We start from the raw sequence: 6,000 nt of genomic DNA, 5'->3' as shown, positions 1-6,000 counted from the left end.
AGGTCAGTTGAGATACTGAGCAGCAATAACTTTGGAATGTACAGAATACGTTGTCTGAGAACTCAGCACATCAGAAGAAGTGAGGTATGTTGAATGCGTACCATATTAGGAACTAATTAGTCCTTGTGAGAAAACCACAGGAACAAAAAGGTTTACAAATTGGTACTATTTCTGTCCAATTCAGGAGAGGTATGTTGATATTTTCTGAGACTTTTATGATCAAAAAGGAAATTTTGCATGAATAGGAAGCTGTTTCAACTGATTTGATACATCAGAAAGGAACTTCTAATCAGTCATCTTGTCAGGAACGTTTAAAATTAAATTAAATCACTACTGAAATTTTATCCCGCCACTTCCCTCAACCCCGGACCACTTCTACGCTGTCAGACTGAGTGTCCGGCATCAGCAGTTCTATCACTCCAGACCAGAATGAAGCCACATTTAAATAGTGACCAGGTAGGAAATTATGAAAATAACTATGGAATATTTTTAATGTTTTGAAATAAGCAAAGCTCCGTTAAGTCTGTAACATTAAAAATGAGCTGCCTGAGGTAGTGACGCTTTATCCATGTATCCAAACACTGGATGAACAGGGTTATTTCCTGGCTGAGGACAATGTGCTGTGCAGCTAGGTGTTGTGCAGCCAGCAGAATAACTCAGCTGAACTACTGTCTTTCCAACTTATTTTTCTTCCCGAGTCATATTCCAATCCCCAATTCCCTGCCAATGATAATCTATCTCATCTGTTGCTGGGAGATTTGTGAGAGTAGCTCAGGGTGCCTCAAGCTCTGACTCCTGCTCGTAATCTTGCCCCAGTGGCATGGCAGAGACTGAGAAATCAATATTATGGGAAATCACAAGCGTGTACCCACACCCTGCCAATCTGTGGGACAATCCATAACAGTACCAATGCACTATGCCAGACACCACCACTTTAATGAAAAAATAGCAGTTCTGATCTCTTAAAGAAATTTGGGACCATTAAATCTTGTCTTTCTGTTAGTGTTTTTTTTCAGTGTAAAATACATTTTAAAATGTATGTTTTCTCATGGAAATGGCACAGAGGCAGTCTGATTAATCTGAGTTTAAAAAGATTTATGATGTTCTTTCATAAGAATGTCATGGGTGGAATTTTAGTCAACTGTGATCTGTACCTTCATATAGCTCTTTGAAGCGTTTCAGTCGCAGATGTTGCTATTAATGCTTCCTTTCTGAACATTGCCCTTCTGAATCTCTTGTAAAAATGTTACTTTGAAGCCTACATTGGATTCATATTCTGCCAGCCTCTTGGGCAAAATATAACAGGAATTTAGATGCCAAATATTTCTGATTACACACTGCTGTAGCATTACAGTGGCAGGCACTTAATGTAAACAGCCCTGTGGTAAACAAAATGTTCCCTTTATCTGAACATTTCAAAGCAAACACCATTAAAAGAATATGCTTTTAATTGGCAGTAACGGGTGTTGTTAGGGCCCTTAAATGAGTATCATTGCTAACAGCTGGTTTGCATTTGGTGATAAGGTTGTAAAACTTGCCCATTAAGCTCCAGGAGACTAGGCCTTTCTGTACAAGGGGAGACATAACAGCCATTTGATTGCACAAGCTAATGCCTCATGAATTTTTTCAAAACATAAAGGGTCACAACAATTGGGTTACATGGAGGGAAATGAAACTCTGACTTTTGCTGTTGTTTAAAAGACTGGCAATCGAATTTTAAAAAATCAGTTTGCAGCACTTTCTAGGTTTTGTGCCTCTAAGGCAATGGCTACACTCTGAAGTGTTTCTATAAACCATCTGCTTTTGCATCAAACTGTGTAAGGAATTAAATTGCACCTGACCAAATGTTACTCGTCGTATTCCCATTGATAAGGTATCCATTAACTTTCTCGCTCTGTTTTCAGCAAAAACTTGGCTTTTCTCTTCTGCTTGACTTGTTTAGAAATAAATGTTTACATAAAACTGGAAATGTCACTCTCATTTCAATGAGTAATTGAGGAAGTCACGTGGGTGAAGGCATACTCAAATATGATTTGAAATTTGGTCATCCAAACCCCAGAACTGGTGCTGTTTGTCAGTTTGCCTGTTGACCCAACTCTTTTATATTATGAAAAAGGTTATTTATGATGAGGTGAGAGGAGGTGTCTCATTGCACACAAAACATTTTCAACTAAAAATATATCTGTAATGTAGAAAAATATTTTCATAGCATTTATCTATATCAATACATTAAAAATCACACTTCCTGTGTTGCATTTTTGTGTCAACATTTGCTATTACAAATTCCTATGTCTACATTTATAATGACAGCTGCCTATGTAAATTTATCATGCTGTATTTACACTGAGGTGATGCTGTAACACTTCAGTTTTTGCAGCTCTCAGCCTGTACAGAGAAACATTTGTCAACTATTTCTGTAAACATTGAAAAATATTCCAGTTGATTTTTCATATGATTTAAACTTGGCTGCATTTAAATTACTGGCTTCCTCTATATTAGTTACTGCCATGTCAGTCATGGAAAGCTCCTTTCCTCTTCATTTGGGTTCTGAATTCAGTTTTTAAAAAAAATTCTGAGAAAGGTAATGACAATTTTTGGGGTTTAAAGATAATTTGTTTTAACAAAACCTAGAAGCTGCATGAACAGTAAATTTTAAAGCATTTTAAGATACCACACCCTCTAGCTCTGTATCCAAGTCATTGATGTACACAATGGACAGAATGTTGTGAATCAATTCTACCTACTTCCAACCTCTGAGAAGCTGCCCTAACTCCCACTCTGCTTCCTTCCAACCTCTGAGAAGCTGCCCTAACTCCCACTCTGCTTCCTTCTAACCAGATTTTAATTCAATTTGCTACTCTTTCCCTAATTCCATGGTACGTTGTCAAAAGCTTTCTGAAAAGTACGCCATATCCACTGCATCTCCACCAAGTCACAGAATACAGGGGAGTTCCCACTGGATTGGAAAAAAGACAGCGCAGTGCCAACTTTTAATAGGTGACAAAACAAATCCGGATAACTACAGACCCATTTGTCTTTCATCAGTGACTGATTAAAATAATGGAATCAGTCATTAGGAGCAAACTTGAGGATTACCTGTATGAAAATAACCTCGTAAAGGGCGTCAATATACTTTCAGAAATGGGGGATCATGCTTGACCAATATCTTTGACTTTTTTTGGGAAGTAACATCCTAGATGGATGTTGAAAAGGCATGTGGTGTAGTGTACCTACACTTCCAGAAAGCCTTCAATAAAGGGATCAGTGCTGGAGCTCCTACAGTTTCCAGTCTACATATGGAACCTAGATTCTGAAATGCACTGCAAGTTGATCAGATTTTCAGATGATACTGAACTGGGGATGAGGAGTTAAAATTGAATCTGATGAAGCAGCCAAGGAGCTACAGAAGAACCTGGACATCATTTGCAGGTGGGCAGGGCTATGGGAGATAGAATTCAATACAGATAAGTGCAAGGTTTAGAAATTGAAACATTAAATTAAGGGACATGCTTATTCTACAGTGTCAATCTAGCTTCAGAAGTGGGCAACAAAAGATCAGGGAGTGGTGGAGTAAACACTTAACATATCCAGTCATGGAGCAGCAACCAACAAATCAAACAGAATGCAGACTTTTATTGCCAAAACAGTAAAGTACAAGTCTGAAGCCATCATGTTACAACTCGATACTTGCCCAGTTTGCATCTTCAATATTGCATTCAGTTCTGGTCATCTAAAGACTAGGAGCATTATAAAGAAGTGCCATGGGACTCATCACTCGTATCAGAGGATTGTTATAAGGAAAGTTTAGAAAAGCTTCAGCCTTGAAAGGAGGCATCTGATAGGGGACCATATAAAAGGTCTAAGATACTAAGTGGAATGGAAATAGTTCAGGACAAGAGGACATGGGTACAAACTGGTTTAAAAAATAAGTTTAGGAATGATACCAGGAAATACTTCATTCAAAGAATGATTAACACCTGGGATGATTTTCAGACAAAAGCTCTGGTATAATTCATTAATAGATGCTGTGATGGAGGACAGTAGGTGTCTATGAATAGATGAGCTACGTGGGCCTTATTAGTACCTATCTTTGTAAAACATAGTCTCAAGTTAAGTGTATACATGATATGTGATGTTTCTTTTTTATTAAAAAAAATCAGACAATTGGTAGTTGACAGTAAATTCCAAGACTGTAGTTTAATTTTGTGGTTCTTACAATCTATAGGACAGAATCTCTTACATTTTGTTTTAAAATAATTCTCTGTCCTCGGTGGCATGTGGTGTGAATAGGAAGTTTTACTACATTTTGAATTATGAGAGTTGATGTATTTTTATTATCTATTTCTGAGAGGGAACTGGTCACTTCACATCTGATTTTGTAGGTTCATTGTTGGACTGGGTACAATACATATCCTTCTATGTTTGATTTGGAAATTACATCCATCTTTAGATGCATCAACTGTGAAATGCCAGCAGTCTGAACGGCCTTGTGTTATTACTTTTTATTGCAAAACTGTTGGTGTTTGATCTCACCAACAGCTCTTCCTGATAACTTCTGCATAGTCATTAGTTATTGTCTCTGGGAGGTTCTTAGCTGATCACTGTTTTGCTGGAGATAAGGGTCAGGGAGAGGAGCTTTAGGCTTTTGTAACCCATTGTGAGTGGCAGTTTTATTTGTTTGAGTTACATTTCCACCCCCCACCCCCCCCAACACTTTGTTCTATGAATAGATAAAAGATCTGAACGCTAATGACTGGTAAATCCAGTGGGAGGATATCCTTCTGAGGCAGAGGTGATTGACAGCTCCATGCCCAAACAGTGGTGTATCACAGGCTCTCTCTCAACTCACCATTTCTATCTTGTGTCACTGCTCCTCAACTCATTGGAGATGTTTTTGTGGAACTCCATGGGCCATTGCAAATACCCACTTAACAGAGTTACAGTATAGACTTTAATCCAGGTTTAATATTATCAATAGAGTTACCAAAGTGTTATGTCTTATGTTACTTTTGTATGCAAAGAGATTGGGAGTTAGAAGTTCTTTGGTGCAAATTGCTACATTTTCCATTGCCACTGTTTGTCTGTTACTTTTAATAAACCAGTTGTGTAGTTTGTAGCCTGTAACATCATCTGATCATGTTTACTCTTCCACGTTGTGAAGTCTGGAAGATCAGAAGAAGACTTGCTATTTCCAGTAACAAAGGTTTCTGTTTGACCGAAAGATATTGGACCGGAATTTGCTCCGACTGGCGTGGCAAAGCTGTCCGCACATCCTGCGGACAAAGACAACGAAAATCGTGGTCTCCGACGTCCACTTGCTTCATTTTATATTTCTTCTCAGTTTAGCTCTGTGATATCAGTGTGCTGTCCTTCGTACCGATAGATTCTGTGGGAATGGAAGCCATGCCCACAGTCAAGAGAAGTCCCACCTTCAAATAGAACTCATTCATTTAAAGTGAACTTGTCTGTTAGTGTAAATAAAAACTTAACATACCTTTATTATAAAAAGCCATGCAAATGATTGAATTTAATGAAACTTACAGAAGTTAAAAATTTAAATTTTAAATTTTTTTATGATCAAAAAATATTAAAATAAGAGTATTTTGACATTCCACATTTTTAAAGTTTAATTTTTTGTTGTTTCATTAACAGTCACCGCATTTTTAAGAAGTACTGTAGGGCTGGTATTTTGCAGCGTACCTTTTGGTGGTGTAAGTATCTTCGTTCCAGCTGGGCAGATAGGTAAGTGTACAAATGTTTCCTGATTTTATTGATTGTAGCGTAATTCATAACTGTCACACCGTTGGCGAACCAATGGAAGCAAGTTCGCAATTTCTGGGATTCATTGAGCATTCACGAACTTACACAATTGATTCGCCAGCGGTCGGAGAGGGTGCCATTGTGGAACAGTGTCCTCAGGTGAGTAATTTCTGGCCCACTGAGTGTAAGGTCATACTTTGGCTTGTTGGGAGTGAGGGCTCAGTTACACAAGTGGATCTT

This window comes from Heptranchias perlo, chromosome 10, assembly GCF_035084215.1.
Source record: "Heptranchias perlo isolate sHepPer1 chromosome 10, sHepPer1.hap1, whole genome shotgun sequence".
Taxonomy (NCBI): domain Eukaryota; kingdom Metazoa; phylum Chordata; class Chondrichthyes; order Hexanchiformes; family Hexanchidae; genus Heptranchias; species Heptranchias perlo.
Note: the sequence above shows the minus strand (reverse complement) of the source record.